General features: G+C 36.4%; 1 protein-coding gene and 1 long non-coding RNA gene across 2 annotated transcripts in view; one reads left to right on the forward strand and one right to left on the reverse strand.

The window, feature by feature from the left end:
* The window catches only part of LOC120773803 (zyxin), a 230,402-nt gene that overhangs the window by 28,905 nt on the left and 177,109 nt on the right, over positions 1-24,388 (forward strand). The window lies entirely within an intron of this gene.
* Positions 1,203-1,749, reverse strand: LOC120773807. Its single transcript, XR_005705191.1, has 3 exons — positions 1,704-1,749; positions 1,304-1,343; positions 1,203-1,225 (listed from the first exon to the last, which is right to left on the reverse strand). It is a non-coding gene; the product is annotated as an uncharacterized LOC120773807 (long non-coding RNA).

The raw sequence follows: 24,388 nt of genomic DNA on the forward strand, positions 1-24,388 counted from the left end.
CCTCTGGAGAAGCTCCCCTATCCATACATACCCCATTTATACGGAAATTCGGTTTTTTTTACCCCTCCGCCAAAGTAATCGGAATCGTGCCTTAGTGTGAAATGAAATTTCATTGAACTGTATGAACATATTTTGGCAAAATAAATGTTTATGTAAATTAATTAATGATTTTGCATTTTGGCATTTATATATGTATGCATTTTCAAAGTTTTTAATTTAGTGTTTTGTATAATTTATTAAATACCCAACCTAATATTTTTCAGCAGTGGCATCATGGGCAAATGTTGTAAAAAATGCGAGTTTTGACAGCTCTCTCTCGAACCAATGAGTCTCGTATCAAGTTATCTAAGATAAAGGAACTCCCATATCTTTCTATCTTTCTATCTCTGGTTCAATGATGATTTACGATCAGAGATAAAGAGATCCCCAACTCTCCTGTCACTGAAAATGTGAGAGCCGCTCACCTACCGAACTTTGACAGTTGACTGGATTGGGTAGGTTTTGACGTTTTGCAATTGGAATGACTGGAACGGCCAGATTGAAATTATACCAAAAATATATGTGAACGGAGGAATTTGTTGCCCCCGTTCAAGATCGCTAATAAAAATTTAAAACAATGAAAATCAAAGAAAATGCGAAATTTAAATATATTTCATGAAACGTTTTGTAATTTGATGCTTAATAGAATTAATTTTTTATTACAAATTGTAATGGGGTTTCGTCCATAGCTGAGGTATGCTCAGCCGCTCCAGGGTCAGCCTTGGGACCCACGAACCCTTAGCAAAAAAGAGACGAGTTTAATCCTCGTAAAGTTATATCCACACCCCCACTCCTTATGCGGACAGCCAGACCAGCGTGATGAAAACGAACGGGATTGATGAGCCAGGCGTTGACGCTTGTTGCGACTGGCACGGTGATGAAAATGAACGGGATCGATGAGTCCGGCGTTGACGCTTGTTGAACCTGGCACGATGATGAAAATGAACGGAATTTATGAGTCAGGCGTTGACGCTTGTTGAACCTGGCACGATGATGAAAATGAACGCAATTTATGAGCCAGGCGTTGACGCTTGTTGCGACTGGCACGGTGATGACAATGAACGGGCTTGATGAGTCAGGCGTTGACGCTTGTTGAACCTGGCACGATGATGAAAATGAACGGAATTTATGAGCCAGGCGTTGACGCTTGTTATGACTGGCACGGTGATGTATACGACGGGCTCCTCTGTGTAGGAGAGATTTTATTAATCGCCAACCGTCTTCGTTGGCCTCCAGCTATCAACTCTAACTGTACTCCACTTACGTGTCGCCTGTTAGTCACGTTAGTTTTTAATAACGGTGCCCTACGGTACGTAAGCAGTGGTACTGACGCTGTTCGAAGCAGCGCAGCTGTGCCCCTCATAGTCACGGTCGAGCCTTTGCGCGTACCGATATTAACCTAACAAAACGGCAGAGTCATTGCGAGCACTGGCATCACCAAAGCGTGATGCCTTTTCTACGCAATGCCTGCGAAGTGCCTCATTCTATGGTATACGGCAGTCATTGCGAGCACTGGCATCACCGAAGCGTGATGCCTTTTCTGCGCAATGTCTGCGAAGTACCCCATTCTATGGCAGTCATTGCGAGCACTGGCATCACACCGAAGTGTGATGCCTTTTCTGCGCAATGCCTGCGAAATATCTACTTCTACGGTATGCACTTACCCCTGCTTACTGCTATTTTCCTGCGCGATGCTGGGCGACCGTCCGGTTTGGCGAGCTGGAGCAAATGATCGCATTTGGTGTAAAGTGCTTGCTTTTATAGCAGCATCGCGGTGAGTTGTATGCGTACGGTGCGTTAGTACGTATGGTGGAAAGCTCTAGCAGCTTTCATCATCGTAGTGAGGTAAGTTGTGTGCGTAGTCAATGCGGTGAAGTTTAGTACGTATGGTGGTATGGTGAGGGTACATGATGTACTGTGGAGCGAAGTTGACGTAAATTATTGTAAGGTGGTAAAAGCCACGTTACAGTCCCCCCTCACTTCGGACAATGATACTTCGCTGGCGGCCGGTGGAAGGAGCGGTTTCGATCTCCCACGATGGTTCGGCTGGAGGTTGGCTGGCTGGCTGGCCTAGTTGGCGTGTGCCGTGAACGGGGAGCGGGTGTGGAAACTTTTATTTAATAGTATTTCTTAACCTATAGTACAAGGCGTCTTAGGTCTTATAGCTCACAACTAGTGACACCCATTTAATGTAATCGTATAAATGCATGAATAACTATAGTAATTAAAGCTAATGACTTAATTATAACGGCTGCTCTGAGGTGTGACTCGTATAAATGAAGCACGCATCTGTCCTCGCCGTATCGCACCAGAACCCGGTCGCCTTTTAGCTTCTGTAGGGCTAGACGTCGGCCCCGAAAAAATAGCGTTCGCTTGGAGCGCTTGATAAGGTGCTGTCGTGTCATTACCAGCCCTTCCAGGAACCCTGGGATTTCGGTCACCGGTGTCACTTCTTGGTGCGATGTGTCAGGCGTGGCCGGTTGTGCGCTGATCTCGGCAGTTGGAGGCCGGGTCGTCATCGGGGTTGGCGTCGCTTTTGGGTGAGGCGGCGTCGTCTCGACGTTGGTCTTGTCAATTGCTGGGGCAGACGCCCCATCGTCGTTCGACCATGCGTTTACCCCGGCAGTCGCTGTTGTTGCTGGTGTCTCGTGCGCATTCCTTACAAGTTGCTTATTAATGCTGGCTTCGGCAGTCGTGCTTCCGGTGGTGGTTGTGGCTTTTGAGGCTCATCTGATGGTTGTGGTTGGCGCTTGGTATGGCGGCCCGATGCGTGTGGCATTCCGCTGACTACGTGTTTCATTTCGTTTATCTGGAAAGAGATGAGCAAACGGTCTAGGATCGTGTTTATCTGGGGAAGTGGGTATGCGTCTGGTATGCTTGCTGCGTTAAGTTGCCTCTCGGCTAGCATAGCAAGATGATCGGTGGGTGCCGGTGTGCTTAGGCGTGTAGCGGTTAGAGGTTGGCCATCGATGGTGATAGTCAGGTCTCGCTTCATTAAGAAATCCATGCTTAAGATGACATGTTCCGAAAGCGTCGGTAGAGCTGATACAAGTAGTCGCATAGACTTGTTACCCAGCTCTATTGTAACAGGATACATTTTCGTGCTAGGTATATACGTCTGGTTAGCTAGCTGAATGCGACGGGTCTGGCGTCTGGCTTTAATTTGGTGTTTATCTAGATGACGTTGAAGTTCTTTACCGATATATGTGAGCGTGGCTCCGGTGTCCCCCAGAGCTTCTATCTGCATGCCTGCGACAGTAATGAGCAAATAATAACGGCCATCTTGTTTCCCTTCTGGGTACGGAATCGTTGCGTTGAGTGCTATTGTACTGGGTTTGGGCGGAGTAGCTCGCATCGTCGCATGTGTAGGACAATTGCAGTCTCGAGACATGATTCCGTCGCGTCCACAGCGAGAGCAAAATATTCGCTGCTGGTTGCGACATTGCTGCCTTCGGTGTACCGGCTGCTTACATCGCCAACAAACTTTCTCGCAGCAATACTTAGTACTTACCGCCGTCAAACAGTGATTGGTGTTTCTTGCTTGCCTGGCCTCCTCGCTTCTTAACAATTCGTAGTCTTCCGTTAATTCGAGTAGTTCGTCTACGCTGTTGAAATCGCTCCGAAGGACATATAAGCGATATTCCACCCTTAGACCGTCGTATATACGCTCGGTGTGATCTTCATCGCGAAGTTTCGGGTGTTGGCGAATAAGCGTTTGGATAGCCAGCACATAATCCTTTGCCTTCTCTCTGGGAAATTGCTTGCGCTGATGGATGGTTTCTTCCAGATGTGTGAGGTGACGTTTCGGTAAAAGAACCGTTCAGTCTCGTAACGAAAGTCGTCCCACGTGTTAATGGCGTGGCGTTTTACACGAAACCATTGCAGCGCTTTGTCCTGCAAAATTTCCGGCATAGTAGCAAGAAGCTGGTTATTTGCTATAGAGTAGCATTCGGCGAGTTCCTCGCAACGCTCTAGAAAGTCGTGTAAATTGTCGCGACCACTGTAGTGTATGTTCCATCGCCGCACGGAGTTCACGGACTGCTTCATCACCAGTCACAAACACGCAAAACTCTGTTATTTATATTGCGTTTAAACAGCATTAAGCATTTTGATATGGCTGTTTGGGTGACTCTCAAAGATTCTGTTAGGGTTTCTTATGTTTGTAGTAATCTTTATCGAGTAAGGCCGCCCAGAACATTCTTAATCTATTAAGTCAACATTACAACTTCTAAATCGTGCACACCAATTTTAGCCCGCAAGTTCAGGTGCTGCATGCTCACCATAAACATCCACCAAATTATACCATGTTCATACCGACACTTAATCACACGATTTCGGCTGTTGAATGGATTATCCCACTAATCTTAAAAATTTATCAAGATTTCGCCATACAAAAATGACAGTTCCAAATCACTTCATTGAAATGATTTCAAACTGATCCACGCTAAATCTCTCTGTGCGACTCTGATTTTGCGCACTCTACTTGTCAGCACTGGAAATCTGTTACATTATCACAGCTGATTTAGACACTACAAAGGGGGAAAAATGTCAACAAACAATTTTTTTTTTAAATGAATCTAATTTCACCTGAAAATCGACTTAACAAATGAAAAAATGCATCCATTATTTCTATTAAATGGAAAATATTAAAAAAAGACGGCTTTTATTTGAAAATACTATATGACAATCTTTCCTTTTGATAAATATTAAGCGATGTGAATTCTTGAATGACAATAACAGCTGTTTTTGATCTTTCTAACGGCAGTGAGAACACTGTTGGGTTATGAAATGCTTAAATGTAATCTAATCTTTTAGATTTTCGGTCTGAACATGGTATTAGATGTCTTTCGGCCATATAATAATCCAAGTTGCGAAACATTCAAAATAACGGTGAAAATCTGACATGAGAAAATGAATTATGATTATTAGTTATCTATATTCAAATATATTGAACATGAATATACTTGTATACATATTGCAACACGCCTATGCTTATATGAGACACGTATGCATATACTACGAGTATATGTATATATACGCATCAGAGATGTGCATGAATACCATTCAAATGACATATTTAGTATTTTATAAAAATGAAGACTGAGTTAGCACTAGGCATAAACTAAACGAAAGCTGACATTGCATGATTCACCTCAGCGAGTGGTTTGTTACAAAATGCATATCATTGGTTGCTTTTTCTGTAAGCTCATAGCATTCACAAAAGCATTGAATCAGTATGAGTGTTATGAATATACGCAGAGCTTTTTGATTTTATTGTTTATTGTTTTTAATTTTATTTGATAGTGCTTAAACATATGTATATATTAACAGAGTGAGAGTATTAATGATAATGTTAAAAAAAAAATAATTACAAAATACAGCCTTTAAAAAAAAAAAAATAAATGTAATACTTCATGTTCCATATTTTATTATTTAAAGATATATAATATATATATTAATTTTATATATGTATATTATATATGTATATATATTGTTGTTCTTATAAATTATTGTAATTGTTAATAAAGCTGTATTTCTACTCATATTTGTACACTGAATTCAAAAAAAGCAAATTATTCACAGTTTTTGGCCCAATACGGTTACGTTTCTCAGTTATTATATTACCTTAGGCAGAAAAAACTCGTTCTGAAGCGGCACTGCTTGCAGGTATAGCCAACATTTTTTGGGCAAACTTATATAACCGAGGGTATTCTGAATTATGACTTTCCCACCACTGCATAACATTAAAATTAACATCAAGTCCTATTTTTAGATAACTATAACGATTTATTTCATCAGATATACTTTCTGCCATGGACGGTTGAATTGAGGTCATAAAAGATGAGAAAAATAATTGGAAATCCTGTGGTGATTCATTATGGATTGCAAAATTAGTTGGACTATCGGACGACGAAACAGATTTCATTATTTCGGAGACACAAAACTCTTTAACTTCATTTAATTTACTTTCGTCTAGACAAGAATTGGTAGGTGGATACAAAAAGCAAGCCGTATAGTGAGAAATACTTAAATTAGGAATGTACTTTGTTTCCATTTCTCTTAAAATATTTCTTTTTAATGCCTTTATTACTTGCATATCAGTATCTCTTTCTTCGCAAATGGATCTGACAGTGTTGAATTTTGAAATAATTATTCGAAATTGATTCAAATAAATTAAGATGCGAGTTCCACCGAGTAATACAATAATTTTTAAGAGAAGTTAATAGCATGTGTTGAAAGGAAGTCTTTTTAAAATACTTTACTAACTTTTTGCAAGCATCCAAAAATGAAACTAATTCTACCGAAATTAAACCACAATCCAAAACATTATTCCATAGGTGATTTGCACAATTAATCCTATTTTGATTTTTAAGAGCCTTCACAATGTTTGATCCTCTGTCAGTAACAAACGTAATATTCTCCCTGTTATTTACTTCGAAATCTGCCGAAATGGTGTTCAATTTCGTTAAAGCATTAGTTGCTGTGCTTCTCTCTAAATCCATTGATTTTACGCCTAAAACAATTTCTTTTAACTTTAAATCTTTCTTAAAATGAAATGTGGTACATAAGAAATTCATTTTTACAAAATTGTCAGTCCAGAGATCTGATGTTATGGACGCCGTTCCGCTTGTTATTGCTAAATTCAATTCCTCCATCATTAGTATTCTTTTATCGACTGCTATGTTGTTTATTCGTCGTGATATGGTTCTGGAATTGGGCAACATGTCGGAGACGTCTAAATGATTGCCATATTTTGTTCCAATATTTAAGAGTGCCTCCACGACCTTTTTAAAACCTTCGCCGTCTACAACTGAAAATGGACGACAGTCCTCTACAACCCATTGAGAACACGCCAATAAAAGAATTTCCTTATCTGCATTGTTAACTTTTTTTACAGCAACGTTGCAATTTCTTACAGCATAACACTTGTGACGGGTAAGATTAGATGTTTGCTTTGCATTATATTTTAATATGTTATTACACTTCTCACATATCACCATTCCATCAATAAGCCTACTTTCGTCATTTTCAATTTGACAGAAAATATCCCAAATTTTACTTCTGCTTTGTTTATTTTTTACAATACGAAAAACACCGTTTTCAATATTTTTTATTATTTCAGAGTTCATCTTGAAAACTTATTTAAAAGAAATTAACGCCCTGATTTTGCACTATGTAATCTGAGCTTTTATGAATCATTTGATTGTTTTGCTTACAACTCAAAACACAGTTATAATTTTTGAGTGGTTGTTGCTAGCGGCATTTAGAGAGTGATTGAGTAAATGACAAGCAATTAGAAGAGCGCAAACACTGCAAGCAATGTTATTAGCACATGCTGATGATTGAAAACAAAACAAAGACAGTGAGTACATACATATAGGAAAAAAGTGAATCAACTCGTGTACATCTCTGATACGCATGCACTCAACGAATGAAATATTTCCAGCTCAATAAGGCCTTTCCTCACCAGCGGTAAGAATTTAAAGAATCTATCTTGAGTTTAATCGTTTGATTTTACAAATGACACACATAACTATTGGAACCAGGTTGAGATTTTTTCTGCGAATTGCAAATATCTAAAATGAATAGAAATAATTAAATTATTACTTTTTTGTATTTGTTGAGGTATCTACATTAAATTTTAAAAATTAATACTATAACTACTAATACTATACTATTTATTCATTCGCACAATGTTGCCATTACTCAATACGCATATGTGGTTTTGTACACATCTAACTTTTCAATTATATTTTTTCATAACATAAAATATCAAAACTGAAATCAAACTATTAAAAATAGTTTATATATTTATAAATAATTCGACTCTGATTTTGAGTTCTTCTTCTTCTTCTTCTTAATTGGCGTAGATACCGCTTACGCGATTATAGCCGAGTTAACAACAGCGCGCCAGTCGTTTCTTCTTTTCGCTGCGTGGCGCCAATTGGATATTCCAAGCGAAGCCAGGTCCTTCTCCACTTGGTCCTTCCAACGGAGTGGAGGTCTTCCTCTTCCTCTGCTTCCCCGGCGGGTACTGCGTCGAATACTTTCAGAGCTGGAGTGTTTTCATCCATCCGGACAACATGACCTAGCCAGCGTAGCCGCTGTCTTTTAATTCGCTGAACTATGTCAATGTCGTCATATATCTCGTACAGTTCATCGTTCCATCGGATGCGATATTCGCCGTGGTCAATGCGCAAAGGACCATAAATCTTTCGCAGAATTTTTCTCTCGAAAACTCGTAACGTCGACTCATCGGTTGTTGTCATCGCCCAAGCCTCTGCACCATATAGCAGGACGGGAATTATGAGCGACTTATAGAGTTTAGCTTTTGTTCGTCGAGAGAGAACTTTACTTTTCAATTTCCTACTCAGTCCGAAGTAGCACCTGTTGGCAAGAGCAATCCTGCGTTGGATTTCCAGGCTGACATTATTAGTGGTGTTAATGCTGGTTCCTAAATAGACGAAATTATCCACAACTTCAAAGTTATGACTGTCAACAGTGACGTGAGAGGCAAGTCGCGAGTGCGACGACTGTTTGTTTGATGACAGGAGATATTTCGTTTTGCCCTCGTTCACTACCAGACCCATTTTCTGTGCTTCCTTGTCCAGCCTAGAGAAAGCAGAACTAACGGCGCGGGTGTTGAGGCCGATGATATCAATATCATCGGCATACGCCAACAGCTGTACACTCTTATAGAAGATGGTACCTTCTCTGTTTAGTTCTGCAGCTCGAACTATTTTCTCCAGGAGCAGGTTGAAAAAGTCGCACGATAGGGAGTCGCCTTGTCTGAAACCTCGTTTGGTATCGAACGGCTCGGAGAGGTCCTTCCCGATCCTGACGGAGCTTTTCGTGTTGTTCAACGTCAGTTTACACAGCCGTATTAGTTTTGCGGGGATACCAAATTCAGACATCGCGGCATAAAGGCAGCTCCTTTTCGTGCTGTCGAAAGCTGCTTTGAAATCGACGAAGAGGTGGTGTGTGTCGATTCTCCTTTCACGGGTCTTTTCCAAGATTTGGCGCATGGTGAATATCTGGTCGGTTAATGATTTTCCAGGTCTGAAGCCACACTGATAAGGTCTAATCAGTTTGTTGACGGTGGGCTTTAATCTTTCACACAATACGCCCGATAGAACCTTATATGCGATGTTGAGGAGGCTAATCCCACGGTAGTTGGCGCAGATTGTGGGGTCTCCTTTTTTATGGATTGGGCATAGCACACTTAAGTTCCAATCGTTGGGCATGCTCTCGTCCGACCATATTTTACAAAGAAGCTGATGCATGCTCCCTATTAGTTCTTCGCCGCCGTGTTTGAATAGCTCGGCCGGTAGTCCGTCGGCCCCTGCTGCTTTGTTGTTCTTGAGGCGGGCAATTGCTATTCGAACTTCTTCATGGTGGGGTAATGGAACGTCTGCTCATCGTTGAGTTAGTTTAAGAAAATTTCAAACATATTGAAGACAATTTTTATAATTACTACAGTATATCGAGATTGGCAACCCTGCGTTGTGAGAGAGCAATCTGCTGACTCCTTTTTACGGGGAAAACCCCAAATCGTTGGAAATCCTATGGTAAGCGGGGTGTAGAAGCGGTGTTGGTTAATCATTTATATTGCGCTCTCATAAGATTCATTTGGGCACAGTGGCGGATCCAGAAATTTTTTTTTGGGGGGTAAGGGGTTTTACGAAAAGTTTTATTACTCAACGCAAAAATAGGCATGAGGATAGTTGAATTGCGAAAAATCATATTATACTGTTGAAAAGAATGAGTTAATTATGCAACGACCGGAGAAGGGTTAGCAAAACCGAAATGAAATATCTTTTGAAAGTTGGCATTGACTGAGTGGCGAATTTCATGGTGCCCAAGCATTCGTAAAATTGATTAGCGATTTAAGTACATTGCATGGCACATAGCTTTAATCTTACAATCAACTCAGCCTGCGAAGTTGTTGGTATCAGAAATGCACTAGGAACAATTGGATCGTTACACAACTTTTTTCGTTGGCCAAAACGATTGGAAGTGTTGAAAAGGGAAATTGAGAAGTCTGGAAATGAATGTCGAAAACAAAAACTGAAATCTGTATTCCCAACAAGATGGGCTGAAAGCCATGAAGCCGTATCCACATACATTGAATTGCATCCGTTCGTGATTAAATCATTAGAAAGAATCGTAACTTGGAAGGATCCGGAGACTTCAACTACGGCCTCTCAGCTCGTCGCTGCGCGTACAATCGCCTGATGAAGATCTCGCAGAAGCCATTAGATTAGCGGACGGCGCTTTAAAAGAGTTCGAAAAAATGCAACAAAATGCCGAAAAAACTTTTTTTTGATTTTTAATAACGTTGGAGAAGTATGCACCGAACTAGGTTCAGAAATAAAGGTACCACGCTACAGTAGTCGCCAAATGAATCGCTTCAATTTGAAAACGAACGACGCTGAGGCATACTATCGCATTGCTTTTTATATTCCCTTTCTTGATACTTACATTGCTCATTTGAAAAGCCGCTTTCTTGACTACAGATCAGTGTTAGAAAATTTTTGTGTATTTTTCCCAAAGTACGAATTTGGCGCTAAAAAAGCTCGAGAAATATTTTCTTTTTATGAAAGGGTGATCAACTGATCAAAACAAAACTATCTTGCGGAGGTGAAAATGTGGAAACAGCGAACTTCAGGCAAGCATTTTCGGAATGCTTTCGAAGCTTTAGAAGCAGTGAACAAAACGTCTTTTGGGAATGTTTTCAAGATTTTACGCATATTGGCGTTATTGCCTGTTTCAATAGCATCACCGGAAAGAAGTTTTGCAAGTTTAAAGAGAATTAAAACCTATTTACGAAATACGACAGGTCAAGATTGACTTAATGGTCTAGCATCAATGAATATTCATAGGAATATTAATCTGTCAGTTGATGAAATACTAGAAGAATTCTTTCAAAAACCAAGGAAAATATAACATGGAATGTGAGATCCCGTGTATCCAATTATTCACTGAGCTTCAGCGATACTGATACGAATAACAACAAAAATCTTGTAACTTATTATAATTGCTTATTATTTGTTGTGATTTTTTTGATCAATAACCTCATTCCAAACCCATATCAACAAACATATATTTTTCTCTGAGTTTAGGGGGTGTTTTAACACCAAAAACCCCCCCCGTGGATGCGCCACTGTTTGGGCATATGTGTTTGAAGAAACAGTCATTCATAAACTGAAGTTATTATTGAAATTACTTTTTATAAGAAAGTTTAAAGAAATAACCTGGTTTAAAACTTTTTGCTTCGAAAATTATATCTATGTATGTTTGAAAGTACCTACACTTGTGAACAGTTTTTTTCAATAATGCAATTAAACAAGCATAAAATAAGAAGTAGGTTATTTGATTTAACACTAAAACTACCAAACTTTTGTCGAAGCTATTTCTACCAAAACCAGTCAAAATGACTGGTCTTTAAAAAATACGTAATTGTAAAGTTTATATAATAGTTTATTTATTTGTTACAAGATTGGTTGCTTACAAAAGGAATTTTGTGCTGTGTAGTAGATTCGTGATTCCTGATTTCTGGATATCTTTTCACCTGTTGTTTCTCTATATAAGATCTAGGCATTTATGCCCGCTAAGTCTAAAATATTAAAAAATACATGGAGTAGCCATCTTCTTGATCCTGATTCTACGCTATATTTCTTTGCCATTTGGTCTGTAATATCTACGCCAAACTTAGTTTTATTATGAAACTCAACTGTTTCAGGTAATAGCTTGTTACTTTTATGAACTCTGACGGATTTATGTTACGAACTCAATATAAGTAGTACATTGTAAGAACGCACCCACTTGATTTATACAGTAATGAAGAAAATCGAACCATGTTATCCTTCTTTGTTCTACAAATTTTAGGCATTTCCCTTTTGTTTCCGCGTATAGTGCCAATCAATGTTGTTTCTGACTAGCAATTTAGCAAAAAAACTTCTTCTTGGGTACCGCATACTTCATTTTCAATTTCTCGATCACTGTCATAGATTTCATCATCTTCAATATCAGAGAATTCCATTGCTATGTATGTATATCGTTCAGATTTTCCAAAATTTCAGATATTTTCAAACGCTTTGTCATTTTCAGGGCTTATAAAACTAAAATCACAAATAATGCTTACGTAAAGATTATAATTGTAATAATAATAATGCCGTTTATTATAAACTAGCTGACCCCGCAGTCGTTGTCCTGCGTGAAATTATGTGTTTAGAAGTGAAAAAGTTGAATTTATCATTTCACTTTTTTTCAAGGTATCGCAGCTTGATAAACAACATTTTTTGGTTTCTGTTGTATAGAAAAGATGGTTCTCCAACTCGTGAGCAGGCCACGTATATCTGGCCGAGTGAAAAACATAGCATTTCCAAATGTATACCATACACTATGCGACTATCCTTGTGTCTCAAATGCAATTTTCACTGGAAATTGAATAGGTTTGAGCTGAAATGGCAAATCGTTAGAGCTCAGAGGAATTCGTAGAATCAAGCATTCTGTCCCTTTGTATTCAATAGCTGCGTCACAATCAGTCAGGTTCCATTACACAGTTTCGGCGCCTGAAGATTGTGGAACATAATAACCACAGATCCAACTTTGAGACGCAATATGCGGTGGCATACCAAGCCTATTCAAAGAATTTAGAAATTCCACGATCGATCAATTTGTATGAGCGCAAGTCTCCCGGAATTTGACTTTGAATCTTCCAGTTTAAGTCAACAATCGGTATTTTTGGCAGCTAACAGCGCGTGCACTTAAGGAATTGTAGTTACGATAATTTGTCCAATGTCCGAATATTCGTTATGAGTTCATCTTTGGTGAATTGCTAAAGGGAAGATGGAATTGATATCAAACCTCCGGAAGTATCAACCGGAATTTACCCATTTCCAATTCTTAGCGAATACGATGTAAAATGTCTTCGGCAATGTCATTTTTGTTCGTATTCCATAATTGACGCCAATTTGATGGCTGATCATCGCGAAAAGTGTGCGAACTTCATTCCAGTGATTATCATGTTCCAGCAATTGTAATTGTATGTATAATATCAAGATATTTCCGAACAGAGCAAGTTCTCGCAAACGGTTCATTGACGAAAGTTGAGAAAAAACTCGTAAATGTTAATTTTGTTGCTGCGGATGTGTTCTCTGTCTGTACTGTATTCTCTGAGTTGAAATAGACTATTTAGTCATTCTCCAAATTAACTGCGAGACGCACAACAGTCGGAAAACGTTCATGAATCGCAAAAGTAAATATCATACAAATCGCTTTATTGCAGTTCACGTATCGACCGTATCGTTCAAGATCAGTAACCGCCATGTTGCTTCCTTTGGGGACGTATTTACACACGTATTTTATCGATTACACCAAACTGTAATACGCAACATTGACATGACTTTTGAATGTGAATTAGACAACAGTGGCGAATATGGTAAGATCCATATGTTGTCGACTTCGATGTGTTGTTAACTTCGATATTCTAGCCTCTAAATTGAATGCTAAATGTTCTTCCATTGTCATCTGGTGAGCGACGCTGATATATTGGATATCCATCATTTCTAGTTTGTGTTTCCGAAAGAAAAGCACCTGGATAGTGTTTCGTTCATTTATTGTCAGACATACAAACCGAAGTGGTATTGTGATGTCCGTAAGGTACATGAACCATATTGGTTTCGTATAATTCTGCTTCTATCTCTGGATCAGGAATTTCCGCAGAAATGATTTAATCAATTTGATTTGGTGTAACCACCATCCACCATCCACCATCCAAAGAAGAATATGTGCGTGCGGCAAACCTCTCTTTTGCCACTCAACAGAGTACATCCAGCATCTAACAGCACCATATATAGTATACGCTGTTTTAAGATAAAGTTTACAAAACATCGCAACTGTTGTTTGAAAAGTTGTCCTCTGACATCGTGACGATCGTTTGCTGATTGCCCGCGATCCATAATTTCATTCGTATGTCATCGCATCCTGGGAATACTCGGTCATGTGCCATGGGCTGTCAATATACATACTTATGTTGATGCCAAAACGAACGCGACCTCTTCGTGGCATCGTAACAAATTTCAATCTGTAATTGAGCACTTTGTGTGAAACACACATAACATTTTCATGGAATAAATGTCAATAATTTTTTTTTGAATAACCGGAATAAAGAAAGCAAACGACAAATTTGACAATTGAAAAACAAAAGGAAAAAAGTTGGAAACAAAAATTTTTGTATAAAAAAAAAATATTTTTTTGGAATTGTCCAACTTTCCGACTTTTCCTCACGAAAAGCATACGTTTTTTTTATTTCTAAACTTTCCTCGATCCACAGCGAACAACCTCTTAAAATTTCATCAAGATTGCTTCAGCTGTTCTCGAGCATTAGCGTTACTAACAGCATTCATTCGTTTGTATGGGAAAAAGAAAAGGGCTCTTTTTAGGGGTTTTCCGGCAATTATTCGAATTTTTTTCACCATAAAAACCATCCTTGAGCCTCAACGAACGTTTTAAAAAAAGAATTGGCAAAATTGGACCAGGCGTTTTTGAGTTATGCGCCAGCATTTAAAATCATGTTCGTTTTTATTTCCTTTTTAAAATCGTATTTGAAAATATATTTTCTTCATAAGTTTTTTTACGGAAAATTTTCCAGAATTTTCTTAAGTATTCTCCTTGTTTGGGCGGAGGCCTGTCCGAATTGGTGGTAATCACCGAAATCGGTCCAGGCGTTCTCCAGCTATAAGCGTAGTAACTAACGTCACTTTCTTTTATATATGTATATAGATTATATAACTATTCTATTATCATAACACATTCAACGTCTCCAGATCTAAATGAACGACTTAATATATTTTCGAAAATTTGTCAAAATTACTAGTGTGGTAGTTCTAGTGTTAAATTTAGGTACAATAATACGTGTGGCTACATCAAATGAGATTAAACCAAACATAGTATTTATTATTTAAAATAAACTAAATTAAGTGCTGTTATAAAGACATATTAAAAAATGATAAAATAAAATATTTATTATCCTTTTTATTATTTGTCTTACATTTTATAAATTTATAGTTATAATAACTAAACTTAAAATTGTTAAGCAATTTTACAATTATTACCCACAGTGCAACTTTCCATATATGTGCGCGCTCTCATTTGTAAACATGGAGTGGTAAAATACGTTGCTCTTATTTCCGCCTTCATGTTTGCCCGCGATGATCCCCTCATCTAGCCCTCACAATGTGCACGCGTGTGCGAACGGGGCAAAATGGGGCTAATATGCCCACCCCTGGCTTAATGTAACATAATGTCCTATAGCTAAAATTTTGTTCATGTGCATACTTACAAATGCAGCTATATAATAAATATGAATAATTAAAAAGGTGAACGCATCTAAATAGTTTAATACTTACCGAGAGTGATATCCACTATTTTTAATTTTGTTAAAGCCTTTTGCTTGCTTTCCCATTGCAGTTGTATAGCCACACCAACTCGTAGCTAAATAATGACTGCATTACCTTCTCTATCGCCCCCTTGGTAGATTTTAGGTTTAGGATGATGGCCGCCGAAAAATGTATAATTATCTATTAATATTTATATATGTATGTATGTGTAAATGGAAAGAAAGACAAACTTATCACAGCGTCAGCGTAAGCTTGGTGTGAAAGGTGCTCCTCTACCTTCAGCATTGTTTCCTCTGACAACATGGGGAGCAAGCTTTGCAACATAAGCTGCTCCTCACTCACCACGTTGCCAGTGATGCGTCTTACACTGCGGTGGGTTTTTACAGAGAGTACCTTACACTCCCGCAACAATTGACTTTGTGCTTGCATCTTCGCACGTTCGGACATCTGAAATTTAAAATTATAATTAATTGAAATAATTTTATTTCAATAAATACATTCTCAGCAAGAGCACTTTCTACAGCTGATAGCAGATTTATATTGTCTTCTTGTCGAGATTCTATTCTACCAAGGGTGTCAAGAATGTTCTACAGTACCAACGCAGTATCGCAACTTTTATTAGGTTGGAGTTGGGTGGCTATCCGCAGGGGTTCGGCGATATGGATAATATGATACGAGACTCTCGCATTGGCTCTCATTTTTCTCTCAAACGCGTTCCCTGATTATTTGACAGTGAAGGAGATCAGGGAATTTCGATCAGCTGATTTTAGAAAAGGCGGGATGTCAGAAGTAAACCGCTATAATTACTTGTCGAAATTAGTGTGAAATGAAATTTCATTGAACTGTGCGAACATATTTTGGCAAAATAAATGTTTATGTAAATTAATTAATGATTTTGCAATTTAGCATTTACATATGTATGCATTTTCAAAGTGTTTAATTTAGTGTATTGTATAATTTATTAAATACCCAATCTAAAATTTTTCAGCAGTGGCGTCATTGGCGAATGTTATAAAAAATGCAAGTTTTGACAGCTCTCTCTCGAATCAAAGAGTCTCGTATCATATTATCCATGTCGGCGATACGAAAACGGCTCAATTCTTCTCCTATAAGGAAAGTTACAATTATTACAATAAAAAACATATAGTAAGTAAAATAAAGTCATTTTACCATTTCGCTGCCGTGCACTAATGCTCTCCGATGAGGAGGAGTCAACCAGAAAAGAAAAAATTCATTTATGCATGCAAAATTATAAAATAAATTATGGAATAGAGGAATTAAAATAAATTTATTTCCTATTGGAATAGAAAAATACTTAAATTCAAAATCTACTTTTTTAATAATTTGAATGTCTTCATCTATAATTTCACCTACTAGAATACCTAAACCAGATGGGGATACCAAACGCTCTCTGAAAACATCACCAACTTTTGTCAAAATAACACAACCAAAAGTATCTGGTTGGTTTTGTTGGTTGACAATTTTCAAAGACTCTATTTTATTGCTAAAAAAGAAACTAACTTTTTTGCAATTAATAATAAACTTATCTATTTGAGGAATTTTGCTAGAATCCGTAAAATTGACGGTATTCTGTAGGCTTCCAGTTTCTTATTTCGTCCAGATCTCTACTGCGTCTTCATTTTTGTTACGTTCCATCTCTCAACAAGCAACTGAAGAAGTTTCTTAGTAACACCTTAATCAACTAAATGAATGGGATCTAACCGACATTAAGAAACCATGCACGAATTACTGCTTAAATTCGTCTAAATGATGACTTATATCTACTCTTACTTCTACGGTTTGTAAGAAACGCACCCTTCTTTCTTTATAAATCTCTTCCTGAACGTATTTAGGGCAGCTATTCTTCCCAGCGTGTGACTTTACACCAGTCACAAATGCGCTAGCTAGTTAAATAATAATAATATTGTGTTTATTATTTTATCTATTTGTTGAGTTTTATATCTCTACCTTCACGTTTGATGGCAATACTAAGACTAGAGGACATTAGGTTTGATTACAAATATTTGTACTATCGACAGAACATTAATGTTGTTCTGTTGTGTTCTTATTTTAAGATGATAAATATATTTGGATAAGTTCTTATCTATTAGTAATAATTACAATACATTATTATGTGTCATGATACATGTTTTTATGTTTACAGCTGATAAGGATTTTTTGATATATTTGGGTTCGGGAGTATGATAAGGAATGTTATCTTCCTGAACTTTCCCCTCTGTTAAAATGAATGTCCTCATTTCCAAAGCGCTGTGTTTAGAGTCGCTGTACTTCCATTTCATATACCTGCTCGAAAGCTCGGCGTTTTTTGGCTTCTTGTTTAATCTGGTAACATTTACATGCCTTTACTGAGGCGTAGCATAACTTAAAAATTGTAAAGGGCGTTCCTCGACAGGAATTAGGTATTTGTACATTTCTTGTATATTTTTTATTCGATTTGGATTCTAATATTTTCATAATTTTGATTTGTTCATTTTGATGAAAATGTATAATATTTTTTATTTCTTGGCCATGGTTAAAATATGTCTTATTATATAAAGTAGTGCAATTTTAAACTGAATTAATTTTGTGCCTGTAATATTTTGGACCTTCCATATATGGTTTCCGTCAATTATAATATTTCCGTGATCTAATATTAATAATGGCACATTGTTTTCTTGAACAATATTACAATATGTTTTGTCCTTATGTAGTAAAGGGATGGTACAATTATCTTGCAATTCTTGTTTAAAAATATTTATTCCTACATTATTCTTACACTTACTTACACACTTTTCTTTCAATTTGCAAATTTACATGTTGTAGGCTAACGGAATTAAATTGTATAATTTACATGTATTATTAATAAGAGGGTAGTTATATATTGTGATTATCGCATTCCTGTACATACAAACGTGGATACCCGAATATTCTAATATATTTATGACAGGAACATCAAAAATTTCATTTGAAATCAACTCGTGAATTTTGTTCAAGTTTAAAGTTCCACAGTAAAAATTTCCATTTCTAGCAAAATTAATTGTGTTTGTAATTGCCTTTAACTCTTTGTAAACTTCTCTGATTACAAATTCTTCTACAACAGATTTCGGATCTAATCTTTCTAATAATTTTACAAACTGAGAGTGAGAGTGTGAGAAATTTTATAATTGAGCCTAAAAAGTTTAGCCTGTAGTTTGTGGGTATTAATCCTGATTTTAAACTCTCTATTTTACTGACAAGAATAGCCTCGTATTTTCGTACGGTGTAAGTATAGTCGTTAAATTGGCTAAGTGGTACAAAAATTGTCTGTCTTCAAGTAAATACACTAGGTATGTCTGTAAAAAGAAGAAGTTAAAACAAATTTTCTATTACTGAGGTCTGTCACTAAATCTGCAAACGAGGAGTGTAAATAATATTATAATACCGCCGTACATGCTGGAGCTTGTCTTCGAATGCTGTCCTTATGGATAATTTTTCTTCTCTTAGTTTGAATGGTTGCACCACGATTTTCTTTTACAGTATGTTTTTTATATTTATTGGCACTTTTATTCCGTCTGTCCATTCGGGAATATAGTTTATCACCTGACTTATACATATATAATTGTCTTTCTATCTTTATTGGGATAATTTAATACTCTTCCTTGATTTTTGAGTAAAATATCTTCTATTTCCGGATACTTTTCCCGATTGAAGAATACGCCTTCCGGTTTGTATCCTGTAGTTCAATGGATAGTTTTATTGTACTGTCGTACCGCGTTAAACAATTCTTCGCCAGGAGCTGTTTTGTTTTCGTTAGCTAAACTTGTCGAAATTTCGTTTAGCATACTGTGAACCCGTTCAACTTGACCGTTCGTTGTTGAATGGTGTATTGGAGTCATTGCATGTGTCTGTTATACACTGCCTTCACTACGTTGCATGAGTACATAGAGGAAATATTATCTCAAGTGTACCAAACATCTTATGACTGATCACGAAAATGTGTTCGTAGCATGAACAATAATATATACATCAGCTCCATTGATAAGTACTCAAAATATTGTTACTTACGAAAACTGGAAAACAAACTAAATTGTCAATGTGTTCGTAGCATTCTCGTTATCAGTGAGAAGATGTTTGGTATACTTGAGATAATATTTCCTCTATGTACTCATGACAATTTAGTTTGTTTTCCAGTTTTCGTAAGTAACAATATTTTGAGTACTTATCAATGGAGCTGATGTATATATTATTGTTGATGTGAGATACATACATATATCCATTTGGATGTATTCCCCTACTTTGTTGGAATTGGAGTATTCCTATAGGTTGTTTGTTTGGATGTCTTTCATACTTGTGTTGTAAACAAATTTCACATTTTATTGTTTATGTTCTACACATTTCCTTCACGTTGAGCCAAAAATGTGTATGTAAAACTTCCTGTGTGGTATTTTTATAATTGTGGTGAGCACGTATGTGTGTCTTTACCACTAGTTTCTTTTGTTCGTCTATGTTTATAATATCAATCAATAGATTTGGTGATATTACAAATATGCAAGTTGGAAAATTAGCAATAATGTCATCTTTGATATGAAATAATATTTTTTCATCTATTTTTAAAACGTTCGTGACAGTTGATCTTGCTTCTTCTTTTAATTTTTCTATTAAGTCATTCTTGTCTTTGTAGTGGATTGCATGACGTACTCTATTTGGAAAAATTGTTTTCGTTGATACGCCTACGTTTGCTGGGTCATAAATAGATACAATTTGATTTTTAAATGAATTCAATGGTTGTTTTACCCTTTTGAAATGTTCTACAGGTGATCTTTCTGCCGAATGTTGAGAACAATCAGTAGTCGCATTTATTTGTGGTCTTGGTAAAGCGTCTGCTACAACAATTTGGTGTCCTGGTTTATAAACATGTTTTGCTCCATATTCTTCAATTAAATTTTTCCACCTTTTTAATTTCGTATTCGGATTCTTGTCTGGTATTGAATATATGAGGGACTGATAATATGTGTAAATAGTTAAATTTGCTACCCCATATATGTAGAATCTACATTGTAGATAGTTTCGTAACTTTTGAAGTGACCAAACTATGGCTAATAGTTCTTTTTCATTTGTGCTATAATTCTGTTCAGTATCATTTAATGTTTTTGAAATGAAGGCAATTGGTTGTTTATTTTGAGATAGGACTGCCCCAATAGCAAAATTACTTGCATCAGTAGTTAAATAGCAAAATTACTTGCATCAGTAGTTAAATCAAATAGTTTCGAGAAATCTGGTTGAAGGCGTTCTGTTTGTTGCCAAGTGCTATTTTTATTTTTTGCAGTGCATCCAGTGCTGCCTCGTTTAATTTTATGTCTACTTGATCTTGATCTCCTTGATCTCCTCCTAAATAAATAGTTAAGAGTTTAGTGATAGATGCAAAATTCCTAATAAATTTTCTATAATAAGTAGCTAATCCTAAAATTGACCTTAGCTCTTTAAGAGTTTTGGAATTGGGAAATTTTTTATTGTTTCAATCTTGTTTGGATCCACAGTAATCCTATTATGCTAAATGATGTGGGCAAGATACTCGACTGAGTCTTTAAAAAAAAATGTGACTTTTCATCTGAAATTTTCATATTGACTTTATGTAGTGCATTTATTATAGTTGAAACTTAATGGAAATGGAATGGAAATAAGTTCAATATGTTCTTCGGGTGAGGAAGAAAACATTAATACATCGTCTATATATACAGTACATATGCAAATTTACCAATATATTAGTTATTATATCCACTTCACCATCACATAAAATATTAATATAAACATACATATATACATATTTACATACATACATACATGTACACTTAAACATACTTACGTCGTTAAAATAAACTAAGTTCTTTTGTTGTTTTCCACTTAATTGTGGGTAACGTATTTTTCATAAGAGGCATCGAACTCTGTAATTTTATCATTTGTTTATAAAATAGTCGAAATTGCATTGACACTATTTGTAACCAAATTCTAAAGAATTTTAAGTGCATTTCCGCTTTGCTGCAAGTATGTTTTTACGATCGACATTCTTAAGAGGCGTTGCACTTATTGATTTTGCTGATAAGAATTACTTAGATTTTTAATCGTATTTTGCTTTCTGTCTTTACTAGTGATTTCGTATTTAAGATTAAGAATTTTTGTAAACTAAGTCAGTAATATTCTTTGATTCAATAAAGATAGAACTACATGTTCTTGAGAGAAATATTTTAAATAATGTTTTAATTTATATTCTCGTAAGATATCGTCTACGCATCGTTGAAAGATTGAGGGTGCGTTTTTCAACCCAAACGGCATTCTATCAAACTCATACTTTGCTCCATTGACTGCAAAAGCGGTATTTTCTCTATCGGATTTCTTTATTAAAATTTGATGGAATCCTGATTCTAACTCTATAGTTGAAAATAAATTTTGGATAGTCATATTTATTTCAAGTATTGGATATCTATATGTGTTTGCCTGAGCTTTAATTTTTTTAAATCAACTACCATTCTCCTTTTTGGCTTACCGTGTTCGTCAGTGCCTTTTTTTTAGAACAGTCCATATGAGCGAATTATATGGGATTTTACTTGATTTAATAATTCCATTTTTTAATAACTCGCTAATTTCTTTATTCACAAAGTCGTTATCCGCAATGGGATATGGATATTGTTTTGTCCATATTGGATCCTCTGGGTCCGAATTGTCGCCTGAATATTTGTAGTGAAAGTAAGAGTTTCACTTATTTGAACGTTTTTGGCATTAGTTTTCTAATGTTTTCTTCGTATTGAGGGTTATTGATAGTAAAATTAATTTTTTTGCTCTACGTTATGGGTCACTTCCTTCTGGTACTTTAAACTATATTCAAATAAATTCTCTTCTGCTTTAAGAATTCTAAGACCCTGTTCTTCTAATATCATATCATATCATTTCATATAATTCTGCTTCTCTCTCTGGATCAGGAATTTCCGCAGAAATGATTTCAGCAATTTGATTTGGTGTAACCACTATCCAAACCTCTCTTTTGCCACTCAACAGAGTACATCCAGCATCTAACAGCACCATATATAGTATACGCTGTTTTAAGATAAAATTTACAAAACATCGCAACTGTTGTTTGAAAAGTTGTCCTCTGACATCGTGACGATCGCTTGCTGATTGCCCGCGATCCATAATTTCATTCGTATGTAATCGCATCCTGGGAATACTCGGTCATGTGCCATGGGCTGTCAATATACATACTTATGTTGATGCCAAAACGAACGCGACCTCTTCGTGGCATCGTAACAAATTTCAATCTGTAATTGAGCACTTTGTGTGAAACACACATAACATTTTCATGGAATAAATTTCAATAATTTTTTTTTGAATAACCGGAATAAAGAAAGCAAACGACAAATTTGACAATTGAAAAACAAAAGGAAAAACGTTGGAAACAAAAATTTTTGTATAAAAAAAAATATTTTTTTGGAATTGTCCAACTTTCCGACTTTTCCTCACGAAAAGCATACGGTTTTTTATTACTAAACTTTCCTCGATCCACAGTGAACAACCTCTGAAAATTTCATCAAGATTGGTTCAGCTGTTCTCGAGCATTAGCCTTACTAACAGCATTCATTCGTTTGTATGGGAAAAAGAAAAGGGCTCTTTTTAGGGGTTTTCCGGCAATTATTCGAATTTTTTTCGCCATAAAAACCATCCTGAGCCTCAACGAACATTTAAAAAAAAGAATTGGCAAAATTTGTCCAGGCGTTTTTGAGTTATGCGCCAGCATTTAAAATCATGTTCGTTTTTATTTCCTTTTTGAAACTGTATTTGAAAATTTATTTTCTTCATAATTTTGTTTTGGGAAAATTTTCCAGAATTTTCTTAAGTATTCTCCTTGTTTGGGCGGAGGCCTGTCCGAATTGGTGGTAATCACCGAAATCGGTCCAGGCGTTCTCCAGCTATAAGCGTAGTAACTAACGTCACTTTCTTTTATATATGTATATAGATTATATAACTATTCTATTATCATAACACATTCAACGTCTCCAGATCTAAATGAACGACTTAATATATTTTCGAAAATTTGTCAAAATTACTAGTGTGGTAGTTCTAGTGTTAAATTTAGGTACAATAATGCGTGTGGCTACATCAAATGAGATTAAACCAAACATAGTATTTATTATTTAAAATAAACTAAATTAAGTGCTGTTATAAAGACATATTAAAAAATGATAAAATAAAATATTTATTATCCTTTTTATTATTTGTCTTACATTTTATAAATTTATAGTTATAATAACTAAACTTAAAATTGTTAAGCAATTTTACAATTATTACCCACTGGCTAAATGGGTATCAGCCTTCCCACTTCTGCCCGTCAACATCATCCCGCACATCTACGTATGCAACACTGAGTCGCCACATTCCCCACACTCATCATCACTTTCCTCGCATCATCCACTACGCTCTAACACACACAATGACATCACACACCATCACCTACTTTCGCCGAAGAAAAATACAAAAGGACGGACAACTTGTTAAAAAAGACATTCTGGCGCTACGACATCGGCCTAATCGACACGATTCCTCTTTTTGGCGAACGTCTTTACCTGTTTTTTCTGCGAAAATCACGTTAACTCATAAGATTTTGTAACCTTTATGAGGCGAAAATTTTAAATTTTATTGTGCGAGCATCTCATTTAAAAATTATAATTATACATACCTATGTGGCGAAAATAAATATAACGTTTACATTTATTGTACTTTAAAAGTTTTTTTTTTTTTTTTTTTTTTTTTGCGGGTGAGGGGGTGGAAAATGCCTTCCGCATCATCGGTGCTATCGTCACAGCAGCGGTATGTGCCACTTGCAGGTCACTAAAAACCCCCCCTCTAAGGAACCGTCGCCCACCCTGGGACCGCGTTTGCATTACTTCAGGGTGGCGCGTTCCATTTTTTTCATTGAG

Source organism: Bactrocera tryoni, chromosome 4 (genome assembly GCF_016617805.1).
Source record: "Bactrocera tryoni isolate S06 chromosome 4, CSIRO_BtryS06_freeze2, whole genome shotgun sequence".
NCBI classification, from domain to species: domain Eukaryota; kingdom Metazoa; phylum Arthropoda; class Insecta; order Diptera; family Tephritidae; genus Bactrocera; species Bactrocera tryoni.